This window comes from Chrysoperla carnea, chromosome 1 (assembly GCF_905475395.1).
Source record: "Chrysoperla carnea chromosome 1, inChrCarn1.1, whole genome shotgun sequence".
Taxonomy (NCBI): Eukaryota; Metazoa; Arthropoda; class Insecta; order Neuroptera; family Chrysopidae; genus Chrysoperla; species Chrysoperla carnea.
The window spans coordinates 50180031-50193997 of record NC_058337.1 but is presented as its reverse complement, the minus strand read 5'-3'; positions in this window follow the sequence as shown (position 1 = coordinate 50193997).

The following is a 13967-nucleotide window of genomic DNA, read 5'->3' as shown; positions in this document are numbered from 1 at the left end:
TCTAACCATGCTTTAGTATATATATTATATTCCCGATTGCCAGATCTCATATTTTACCAATAAATCTAAAGTTTTATTATTCACACGCTTTTTTCAATGTAACGTTAACATTTTTCTTAGTAAAGGTAAACTTTAAAATTACATGATCCACGAATTAAAATTAAAAATGCAAATATATCACCTATTTATCGAATCTAGTACTGCACTTTTTTCAAATCAATCCCATTTAAACTACAAATAAACAGTAATGGCAATGGTAATCGTAAATTATTTTGAAAATTATCTAAAAGTTAATTTGCAAACCAAATGAGTCGATTTGAACGTGATTAGTTTGCAGTAGTTTCTAATCGGTGATGTGGGATTTTCCATGATTTATATGAGCAGGAAGCTTCATTCGGGCAAACTGGCTGTAAATTGAAACTAGATTGCAATTGATTTGCTATTTAAATCTCAAAATAGTAATAAGTGTTTGGTCCAATAGCGTAAAATTACACACAAAACCTCGTATTATAAGACTCTATGATTAACCGTTGACATGTACTATATATTTTATCAAAGAACACTAGGCATAAGGTCAGTTGCATTCGGCTAGTATGATATAATCCTGTAATTTAACAGTATTTAACGTTTTATATTTACAGTCTAATTAAATATCCTTCAATTCAATGCAATTTACAGTATGTTTTCATAATAAGGTTCATAAAATTGGGTATTAATTTTAGAGATAATCCAAAATGTAACAATAATTTCTATTATTGACGAAAATTCATTGTAATTGTTAACTATCAACGAATGCATCAATGTCCTGAAAGGTAAATGTTTTATTCACCCCGAAAATCGAAATCAAATAATTAATGAAAACTTTTTATTTTATAAAATAAACGGCAAACCAAGTAACGACGTCTGTTATTGCAATGGTTTAACTCCATTAACTAGTTATAGCTCCCGAAATAATTTTGTATTTGATTTGAAAGTTTGACAGGTATCAGATCCATATGAATCTTATCTAACTTATGGTTAAATTGGGTTTCAGAAAAACGAAGATGTACAAAGGAATTGGTAAACCCAAAATTTGAATTTTCTAGATAAATATTATTAAGTGTAGATATTTATCATAAGCAAGGAAATTATATAGGTTTACACGCTCATAAAATTTTAAAAAATTCGATTTGTGTATGCAAATTTGTGCAAATGAACTAGCTCGGTAATTTTAGAAATAATATAGTTAATAAATTCTTGACAAAATTTTTTTGATGAATTTTTTTATATTTTAATAATCGCAATAAACTGCGCTAATGATTCTTATGTCAAAAACGTGGATTTATAACAAAAACGGGGTGCTGGAACACGTCGTGTATTCATCTAACAAGATGTTTGCCCAGGACCCGCTGAAAAGTCCTATACCTATAAATTTGCCGTATGTGCTCAATTTTTAAAAGCTTCGAACACTTTATTACTTATTCGTTTGGAATATGTAAGGTGTCCGTTACGCCAAGTACCAAGTGAGGAACTTGTTGCTCAAGCTGAAAAGCCTGATATCATAATTAAGTTGTAAGTGATTTACTTATAAAATTAATGTCGAAAAAAACTTAAATATATGTATCTGCCCGGTTGGAACATGTATAAGGTCTTCGGCCAAAATTGCTTTTAACTTGTTGTCCGATATGCAAAAGTCAGAAAATCCACTTGACAGATAAAAATGTAGTCAATTTCTAGTCCATCAAGTTAGAAAGTTGGAACTATTATCGTTTACAAGCTCATGCAAAATTTTTTGGTTTGCCCAAACTTGCTTTTGTTCATGTGTAACGATTTACTAGTGCAAATTACCAAGAAGTCAATTGTTGCATATTATATGAGCGTTTAAATATCTAGCATAAAAGAAAATTAATATCAATTAAATTCTTTTACTGGAATTTATGTTCTGCCATTTAGTTAACGCGTAATTTCTCGCTAATTATTCTTAACGGTGTATAATTATAATTAGTTAAGTTCACGAATTAATTACTGTTATTGGGCAGTCCAATTATTGATCTTGAGTTCTACAGATCTTATCCTCCACGGTTTATTAAGAATAGTGCAAATTATTTATAAACATGTGAATAAAATACTGTTATTTTTGAATTCTGAATTCTGATCTAATTCTTAACACACCGTACATAAGCTTTTCAAACAGAACAATCAACTACTGACCAGTAAGTCACTAATCATCTAAAAATAATATTATTGAAAATATGCTGATATAATAAAAATGTTAATTTACAATATTGCAATTTTACATCCCCTAATCGTTTTTAAACTTTTTATAAGGATTTACTTTCATACAACACATTTTATAAAAAACGCATCTCCATTTTTATTTATTAAAGGGTGGAGTTTTAAGTCCCCTAATAACATTTTTTTATGTTTAAAAAAAAAATTAAACCCCACGTGGAATTCTCATTTAATAAGCATCAATTTACAAGGGCGGGACTTATAATATAAAAAACTGTTTAAAAAAATCCCCTTTTTATTTACGTAATTGATCTCAACTCTCACCTCTATTAACACCACGAAAAAAATGTATAAAAAAATTATTTTTTTAACACCTGTAGCGGTTTTTTTTAAAACGCAGGGGATGATTTTTTTATATCCGAGGGTTGTTTTTTTATACTTAAAAAAAACTGTGTTAAGTTACACTTGACATAAAAATATGTAAAAAATGTTTATAATAGAGGATTTTTTGCATTTTTTTAAACACAAGTTTATTAATTAAGTGTATGGCTTATAACCTTAAGTATTTAATTTTTATAAATAGAGTTTTTTTTTTATTGATCTATTGAATCATTTTCGTTGTTTTTTTAATATTGTTTTTTATGTTTAGTATTTTATAAAACATGCTTTATTAAAATTTTATTACTTCATTGATGTAGCGAATTCGATTTTTATACTATGTTTATATGAAATATATCAAGGTATACTAAGTTTTGTCCCAAGTTCCATAATACTGGTATAGATATTAGTCCATTTCCGATGCAGCATTTCCGACAGCATGCTCAGGGCGTAAAAAGTGAAGTAGAGTTTGTAAATGAGCAATATAGATAGGTCAATTGGGTCTTGGTTCCTTAGGACCCATTTTGTAAACGTTTAGAGATCGATCAAAAGTTTAAATGTAAAAATGTGTCTTATAAAAAAATTAACAACTTTTGTTTGATACATTTTTTGTAAACATCTCTGTTTTCCCGTGAGGGCGAAAATTAGGTATTATATGGTATGTATGTAGGTATATTACATTTACTGTGTATTATGTGTTTGTTTATAGCAAATAATATGTCCACAGACGAAGCGAGAAGAAATATACTGTTTTTAATTTGTGTGTAAGAGTGGCTATCTTTCTTTACTTACATGACGTAAAAAACAAACGATTGCGTAATTAACACTGCCTATACATAGTATTTCAACAGTCAATTGCTTGTTTTCACTTGTTTCCATCTGATGTATGATCAACAAATTAATCCTTTTCATATAGATTTAGAACTCTATTTTCAAGAATGAGACTTCCTAAAAATGGAACACTTCTTCCTCTTCTACTAATTATTATGTACTTAAAAAAAAATTTTTTAAGCCTCTGTTAGATTTGAGTTTTACTTAGCAATTTAATTGCGTTTGTCAAAGACTTAATTGACTTTATATGATAATCATAACATTTGTACTTGACTCTACTATTTTGATAAATGACATTGTGTTGGGAAAAATATTAAGCCTTGGAGCTCCGAGTGACGAATTAACCGCTGGTTCAAAAACGTTCTGTTTCATGTTTTTATTGATATAAGCATTCGATTGTTTCGATCTATGCAATTCAATAGTGTACATCTGGCCATAATACAATAATCAAAACATAAAATATAAATTCAAATTAAGAAAAACTCAACACAGCGCAACCTCTATATTCGTAAAAATGATATGCTCATAATAGAATTTTTATATAACGTAAAAGAGGTTAATAGCAGAAAAAAAATTTTGTTAAAAATATATATATTCGGACGCCAGCTGTCATTGATCATATGCATGTAAATTTAAAAAAAACAAGTGAAAACAAACAATTGACTGAGTTAATTGTTAAAATACCATGTATACACAGCGTGTTGATGCGCAATCGTTTGTTTTTTTGACGTCACGTAAATAACAAAAGATATTCACTTTTAAATAGACACACACACAACTGATATTCCTATATTAATACATACTATAAAATTGCACCTAATTAACGCCCTCGTGGGTAAACAGTGATGTTTACAAAAAAATGTTTGAAACAAAAGTTTTTTATTTTTTTATAAGGAACATTTTTTACATTTAAACTTTTGTTCTATCTCTAACGGTTTACAAGATGGGTCCTACGGACCCAAGACCCAATTGACCTATGATGCTCATTTACGAACTTGACCTCACTTTTAACGTCCTGAGTACGCTGTAAAAATTTCAGCTCGATATATTTTTTTGTTTTTGACTTATCGTGTCCATAGACGGACGGACGGACGGACGGACAACCGGAAATGGATTAATTAGGTGATTCTATGAACACCTATACCAAATTTTTTTTCGTAGCATCAATATTTTTAAGCGTTACAAACTTGGGACGAAACTTAATATACTATGTATATTTCATTTATACATGGTATACAAACCAAAATAATGAGTACAATATTATTCATACAACCATTTATTTACGAAAATTGAATTGCTAAAACTTTAAAACTTTCAACAAATCCTTACTAGTAATATTATAAATGCGAAAATAACTCTTTCTGTCTGATACACAACACACGACTAAACTAATCAAGCGATTCAAATGAAACTTGATACAGAGATAGGTAAAACGACTGTAAGGGGTTGAATATGGGGATAAAATATTATATATTTTATGCAAGCTATATGCGAGCGCAGAGAGCTCCACTGCCAAAGGCTCCAGCCAGCTCAAAGGCCAGGTCGTGAACACGATTATTGGTTTGAGTTAAAAAGTATGTTGAAGAAAATAATTAGACATGGCATTTTGTGATTTTAAAGAATAGATCTTTAAAGAGAATTAAAGTATTCCAATGAATTTTCTGCTCGGGCGAATGTTATTGCAGATACCAAACTTCCAAAGCGTACATGATTGCCAATGTTTTTGGAGTTTTACAAATCTCAAAAACCAGCGCTCTAGGGATTTTATGCCCGTCGAAACTTTTGATTCAGGCGTCAAAAAACAGAATCAGAATACAAGAAAAGGTAAGTAAAACCTAATTTACAAATAGAAACAGTGGGATCCACAAATTATAGGAGGTCTATTAAGACAAATTGAAAACAACTTGAAATTAACCTTTAAATAATTCTTTTTTTACATTAAAAAAATCGAAGTTTTAAAACTAAACCAACATTTTTTTTTTTCAATTTAAATGTCGATTGTTTAATGAATATTATATTTTTATAATTAAATCAAATTAATGAAGAATAGACAGATGTTATTTATTACAGAGAAGTTAAAAAAATTGCTGCATTTTTATAATTACTAGGTAAATGTGGAATTGAAGGGCGTGGATTCGCACCCCTGTTGCATATAACACGTGCTTGCTACTCCTATACATACCTATATAAAATATTTTGGTTATATATACATAATACGTATATTATTATATTTGGGGTACAAGTTTCCTAAAATCATACTGGAATATCATTTGTGTTAAAAAAGGTACTTAGACGTACACTAAAAATATCACAAGACCTTAAATGTGAAGGGGAATAATGATGTATCATCTTTTTTATTTTAATAACAGAAATTTTTACTTTTTATTTAAAAACCATCGTTTATGACAATATTCTTTCGTTTACAGTCTACTATATTTGTTTGTTTTGGATTTACCATATAATAGCTACAATGCTTCATTATAGACCGGGAGCCTATAATAAAGTTAAAATTCTTTGATTCTTTTTGTCTGCGAATAATTTTAACTTTGTTCTGGGGTTCAAACTTCTTAAAATCGTCTTATCACGTAAGTTTAACCACAAAATTTGACAAAATCGATTTCCATAAATTCGACCCGTCTTTCGAATAAAACAGCATTTTATTTTATTGCTAAATTTACCTTTATAAATCCTCCAAATGAGAGACAAAAAGGATAATAGAAATTTAGTCTCATTATGGGCTCACGATATATTAGTACAAGTTTTTCCGATATAGTATCCTTGCAGCTATGTTGCAATGTTCCCTTTCAGATTGATTTGTTGAAGTCCAAAACTTAATAAGTTTAGAATAATTTATTCATTTAATTGAATTTTTATTGCATGAGTACAAAATTTAAAAGTCAACATTTGGTATTGCATGAGACGACATATGAACACCGTTGACACAAGGTGAAAGAAAAACTTTATTTTTCTGTATCTATAATCTGAGATTGCACATTATTACGGAGACTTACGAATAAAGTCCGGTTAACAAGCAGGACTAAACTTTATACAATATTGGGTGGAGCTTCTTATTACTTTATTTTGTCCTTGATATAAAATTAAATTTGCAAAATTTAAAAGTCGGTGAGCGTTAAAAACTATGATTGCACATATTTTCAAAGTTGCGCTGGTAATATCAAAGCTATTGACCATTTTGAGCTTTAATTTGTGGAACTTTCTAATATTATATAAAACAAAATTAATTTGCAATAATTCTATTTATTTTAATAAACTATGAATATCCCAAGATTTTAATATTGTTAGAATATTGTTTCATTCAATTAAGAACATTTTCAAACAATATTGTAACAATATAATGGGATATTAATTGTTTATTAAAAAAAAACTTTTGAAGAACCGACTTCAAAAGGAAAACTTTTAAAAAACAAATAAATATGCAATAAAAAGTAAAAAAATAACGATAATATAATGTAGTTAAAATAATTCTTATTTTTGGAGTCGGTGGTGTCAGCCAAGGAAACAACTCTGACAGAACAGTTTGATACATTAGCATGGGTGACACCGACTATTACCGTTTTTTTTTTACTGTTTAGTGCAAATTTTAGATTTTTATGATTTTCTCATGTATGCCGTTGTCAGAACTGGACCAAAATGAAATAGGACCGGGAAGCACCAGCTTTCAAATAGATAAAGAATCATCAAAATCGGTTTACCCAGTCGAAAGTTCTGAGGTAACACACGTTTGAAGGCGGGTTATAAGTGGAATTATTGCAAATTAATTTTGTTTTATTTAATAACATAGTAGTTTAGTTTTCACAGCGTTTCCACCATTTTACCGTTCAATACATTTCTACTCAGCTGTTAAACATAAAGCTATAATAAATTTTTTAGAATTATTTGCAACAAGCGAGAAAGTTGTTAAGGCGTTCTTAGGTGGTTTGAAAAAGCTGACCATTTTGAGAAAGTCGTGTCTTACGAGTATATAAATCGAAATTTTTGACTGTTCCAGAAGCAAAAATATTTTGTTGGTAGTTGTTATTTAAGCAAAACTCGAGTATGTAGAAAATGGGGAATGGGGTGAATTTTTGGATGCATCTATATACTTGAATCATTTACGTAGAATCCCGTATGTAACGTTTTATAATTAGGAAGAAAACTCTTTTTTCTTTCTCGGAAACAATTATTAGAGTTGACGATGTTTTGGTTAAATATTGTGTTTGCATTGGTTATCGGTTAATTTTAAATTTTGTATTTGAATAAAACTTTTATGTAACTATAATGAATTATTATAGACATATAACGATATTATATTCATATACTACCTACTATACCATTTTTTTCAACAACAGATGCTGGACAAAAGGGCGGGTCCAGTAAAAAAATTTGCTTCGATTACACTTTGTTTATTCTGACCGATGCGATGGATTACAATTAATTTTTGTTAGAATTTAAAAATTATGTAATAATACAATTTCAAAAAAAAAAAAAAAAAATTAAAAAACAATTCTAAAGGGACCAGTACCAATTTAATAGAAAAATGACAAAGTTGGTTAATTTGTTTGACGATGTACCTATTATACCAAGGTATACTAAGTTTAGTCCCAAGTTTGTAACGCTTAAAAATATTGATAGTAGGAACAAAATTTTGGTATAGGTGTTCATAAAATCACCAAATTAGCCCATTTCCGGTTGTCTGTCCGCTGTCTGCCGCCTGTCGTCTGTCCGTCATCACGATTACTCAAAAACGAAAAGAGATATCAAGCTGAAATTTTTATAGCGTACTTAGGACGTAAAAAGTGAGGTCGAGTTCGTAAATGAGCAACATAGGTCAATTGGGTCTTGGGTCCGTAGGACTCATCTTGTAAACCGTTAGAGATAGAACAAAAGATGTTTCTTATAAAAAAATAAACATCTTTTGTTTGAATCATTTTTTCATAAACATCACTGTTTACCCGCGAGCGCGCAAATTATGCAAAGTATGTATTATATGGGAATATCAGTTATTTATGTGTGACATGTATGTATGTGTAATGTGACATAGTAATCAACACTGTCTTTATATGGTATTTCAACATTTAACTCAGTTAATTGTTTGTTTTGACTTGTTTTTAAATTGTAGTAGGTATTAACTAAGTATTACCTCAATCTCCTAGATTAAACAATTTTCCAGTAGGTTTCTTTTTTTTTTCCTGTATGAATGACATATATATCTAGGTATACTAATTTTATATATCAAGGAAAATTTTCGAAATTTTCGAAAACCAAATAAATGGAGGCTGAAAGGTCGCCATAATTGTGTTTTTTAGACTCTTCTAATTTATAAAAAAATATTGCAAGCACTGACATTCACTTTCTATACAAGATATTTCAATAATTAACTCAGCCAATTGTTTTTTTACTTGTTTCTTTTAATAAAGCTCAAATTTTCTGTATTTTGAAGAAGTTGGGGTGCTTTATCAGGTCAAACGGTACAGCTTGGGGTTTCTAAAATAGAATCATTTTATGTAAATTTAAATAATCTCTTAAAATGGATGGACGGTTTGACTAAAGAAAACCGCTGGGAAGAACACATACAGCGTGTTCGAATAATATCGAAACAAAAAACGCTTTTGTTTTTATATTTACAGCAGCAAAAGTCCACAACTTTAATAGTATCATCGAAAAACAGATATAATACGATATACATAGAGCCAAACCAATGCGATTTAGGAAAATGGAATTAGGCTTAAAATTGATTTTGATAACTACTAGAGAAATAACTTTTTAGAAATCCCTGAGACACAGATCAGAGTAAGAGAGATGTATCCTCGAATATCGTACTTTTATAAATACTAGTATATTTTAGAGGATTATACTCAAATTTGAATCATATTGAAAAAAGCTAAATTTTCAACAAGCCAATAACTTTTCATCTAGTTATGGGTCGAAGCCTTTTGTATGTGATCTGTATATATTCATTGTTCTAGTGTAGAAAGACAAGAAATAAAATAAAAAATGCCATTAATATATGCGCCATTTAAAAAAACAAATTTGTGTCCACTTCCGGTTACACCGGATACGCAATTAAGTATTCGTAAGTATCATTAAATAGTACATATGTCCATAAAAAACTATCTGACCATTGTATTATCAAAGGTAAAATCAAAAATTTATAGAAGGAAAAATGTACTGATTGAGATCGTTAAGCATAAATAATTTTAAAATTAGCCGCTAAAAAAATATTTGTCCAACATGACAACATTACAGAATATGAATTCTATTGTCACTAATTTTCCTTGAGCTTTGTACTGGGTCCTTTTCATCTTTTGATAAAGACACCAACACACTTTTGTAAAAAATATTATGTCGTTTAACTAGACGTCAGTCAATGTTATGAACGCATGTTAATGAAGTCACATCTGGATGAAATGCGTTTAGCAACGAACCTGACATTTTGCGTAATATGCATGAAATTATATAAAGGTCTATAATGTTTTTGAAAAAATGTCTTATTAACTTGTCGATCCAATTTTCAACTGTCCTATGGCTATAATCAAATACAATAAATAGCTTTTTTAAAATTTTAAATGAAGTTATTATAAACTTTAATTTTTTTGCAAACTACTTCTTTTGATAAACGATGTAGTCTATAAAATATATTGATAGTAGGTATAATTCTTTATTAAACCAATTAATCTGCGATACGCATGTCAAAATTGCTACTAGAAAACAAAAAAATACTTTGTTATAGAAGAAAACTAGCCAGGAAACATAGCGTTTTTTGTTTACTTCTGATCAATGGCGAAGTTAAACGAAAAGATTTAAGATCTCAAAAACTTATCGATTGACGTCTGGTAAGTCCGAAGTACCGAGAAAAACTTTTTTTCTTTTTTGATTTTAAAGTTTATATTTAGTAAAGTTATGAGTAATAGGTTCACAAATCTTCAGCTATTTTTTGGCAAAAAATTTTGAAAATTTTTCGATATAACGCATTTTTTCAAAAAAACTTTTCAAAAAACACCTTTTGTCAGTGTGTTCAGACGTCAATCGATAGGTTTTTTTGAGATCTAGAACTTTCCCATTTAATTTTTTTTTTGCATTGGACGTCAACTTTTTTTTTTATCGAAAGAAAATGGTTTTTTTCGGTTAACTTAGCCAATCATTAGCCGTAAATAAAAAATGCTATGTTTCTTGGCTTGTTTTCTTCTATAACAACGTATTTTTAACTTCCCTAAATAAGAAGTTATTGTAATGGATTCTCGAAATCGAAATTTTCAACAAAACTTTTACGTATCATGGTTAGGACGAGACTTTAACACCAATTTGAGAAGAAGTATGTGTGTGTGTTCGTTAAGGTGTCGATCGAAATGTATTAACAGAAATATGATCCGAAAGGAATTTCATAACATTCCGTCGTTTCGAGCCGGGAGTTTTTTTAAAATTATTTTCTGATCGATATCGCGCGAATTAAAAATGATATCGACTTCGTTGAGTTGTCGATCGAAGCGTATTAACAGAAATATGATCCGAAATTAATTTCATAACATTCGATCGAGTCTCTTCGAGTTTTTTTAATGACTATTACTTATGCTGAGAAGTTATTCATGTGGACCTCAAGGGTTGCACCTACCCACGACTTGTTTGTTTTCTGATAGCAATTTTGTCAAATTTAACATTGAGACTTCTGGTGGAAGCGTTGGGAAAATAGATTAATAGAAGAAGCGTTAGGAACAAATTATTGTTTAATTGAATAGATTAATTATTTGTTAGTTAGAAACTTAGAAATAGGTCGATCTAATCTTGTTTCTATTTTAGGATAAGAGCTACAGCCAAGCATTTATAAAATCCAAAATTTTACTGTTCCGTTTCCTTGAGACCTCTTATTGTGATTCGATATAATTTCTGTTAAATTGCGATATTTCCACTGAGTGTCCTTATCGCCCAAATATATGATAGAAGAATGAAAATCACTGAAAATCACTTTGGAAACTTGTATGCTGAAGACTCTGTTTGTAAAGTTTGACCGAACGTTTGTTTTACTTGACCGATCCTTAAAAAAATTAAGGTATAAATAACTGGTCAAAAAAATTACATTTTTCTTTGAAAATTAAAAAAAAATCATTCATATAAAATAAGTACTTAGAGGAATAACTTTTATCCCATAAAGCTACTTCAATTGAATTCAAAAATATACACTCGATGGGTCTATTATGCAATTTTTAAAAAATCTTCACTAATAAGGATCTATTATTACAACCATGAAAAAAAACCATTTAACAAAAAAACCTATATAGTATTTAAAAAGGCCATTCATTCGTATGTTATACCACGTTATACTACGGATTTTAAAGATCCGGCACCTTTTTGCATCATGTTTTTTGTACATTAACAGCAGATTTGTTGGTATTTATTAACCTAAATATCTGTTTAGTATTTTTTTTTTGGAGAGGTTAATATGATTAAATATGGTAGCAGGTACGTTTCCTTTTTTAAAAATACTTATATTTCATTTTTTTTATAATATATGGTTTTGAGATTTTTTTATTGTGATATCAATCTTGTCGTGTGTAAATCGCGTGCACGATTTATTAAATTATTTGTATACCTATTGCATAATATTTCCATAATATACAAGAGATGTCTTAATTTGTAAATAAACGCATTTCATATTGCAACTTTTTTTACAATAATATTAAAGAACGGTTATACAGTTGGATGTATTGAAATAGTTTGGAACGGTTTTTCTTACGATTTGAAATGATTTTGACGGCAGGGTCAGTAGTAAAGTGCTAATCATGAGAAGAGTAAGTGTCATGAGAAGATCAAACAACACAAACATGCCAAACAAGTTGGTCCTTGCATAAAAACTTCCCAGAGGAAGTTAATGTAATGGGACCGATTTGTAAAATCTCCAGTTTTACATATTTCAGCGGTTTCAAGGCCTTCCCGACTAGAAATTGTCCCAGTACTTATATTGGGGCCCGCTTGGGATTTGTTGGGGCATGTCCCAATAGGTCTATCCCAATTGGGATCCGATTGGGAACCTTTTGGGATAGCCCAATGTAAAAATAGGCGATTTTATAATAGTTTTTCCCAACTGGGGCCTATTTGGGAACTTATTGGGAAAGCCCAAATTAAATTAAAATAGGTCTATCCCAATTGGGATCCAATTGGGAACCTTTTGGGATAGCCCAATGTAAAAATAGGCGATTTTATAATAGTTTTTCCCAACTGGGGCCTATTTGGGAACTTATTGGGAAAGCCCAAATTAAATTAAAATAGGTCTATCCCAATTGGGATCCAATTGGGAACCTTTTGGGATAGCCCAATGTAAAAATAGGCGATTTTAAATAGTTTTTCCCAACTGGGGCCTATTTGGTAACCTATTGGGAAAGCCCAAATTAAATTAAATGATAAACACAACGGTTTAATTGTTTGAGTGGGACCTGGTTGGGAACACGTTGGGATAGCCCGATGTAAAAATTAAATAATCTTTACTCTATTTTTACCGGATTTTGAAAAATTTGATTGCTTTGAATAAAGCAAATATATATGTTCTTAATCTTAGTACAGTTAATTGATTTAAAAAATTTCCTACTTTATTAAAAACAATCATAATTTTTCAATTAATTTTTTTTGTTTAAGTTATTTTTTTATAGTAAGTAAATAGTTATAAATTTAGAAAAAAATAATTTCCCTAAAAAAGTTTTAATTCAAAACGCTTTACTTCACTTTTAACTCTGTACTTTGAGTATTTATAAACTTTTCGTTTTTTACATAATCTATTTTTTTCTCTTAATATTATTCTGTTATTCCTATTTCCCTTCTATTTGAATCAAAAGTATCAGTTCTTCATTTTTGAATTTTCCGCGTTTTATTTATTTAAAACATTTCAACAGATGGCGCTACGAGAAGTTTTTTATTTGTCATAATAAAAACACTGTGATTAACAAACGATCGAGTATGAATCGAAAATAAGTGATTTTTTATAGTTTTTTTTTGTTATTTTAATTTATAAAAATTCAGCATCATACTATATCATAAAATTTTTTAAGTGCATTTACGTTTAATTGAATTATATTATTTTGACATATGTGTAACGAACTTTTGAGTGTAATTGAAAATGTCAATTGGAGATTGAGGTTATGTAAATGTGAACTTGGACTTCTACGGACCAGAAGTTTTTATTCAAGTATACAAGGTAAAAATTTCGATCACAAGTTATATTGTAATTATTAAAAAAAATAGTTCTTACATTAATAATTTTTTTTTTTAAATTATTATAGATGTCTTTATTAAAAAACTAGCTTCCAGTCCCGAAAACCCACTAGACGATAAAGAAATTTAGAAGGGAATGACAGCAGTGATACAAGGTGCTCGAGATTGGGATGGCCATCGTCTTCTTCGTTTAAAAAAATGATCATTCTATTGACTGAATCTATTGTATTTTTATAAATTTATAAATAAAAAAATTTGCTTGGTAATTTCCAGTTTATTTTTAATTTGAAGCTATAGGCTACATCATGATTGTATTGATTAACAAGGGGCAAATGATTTACAATAAGGTA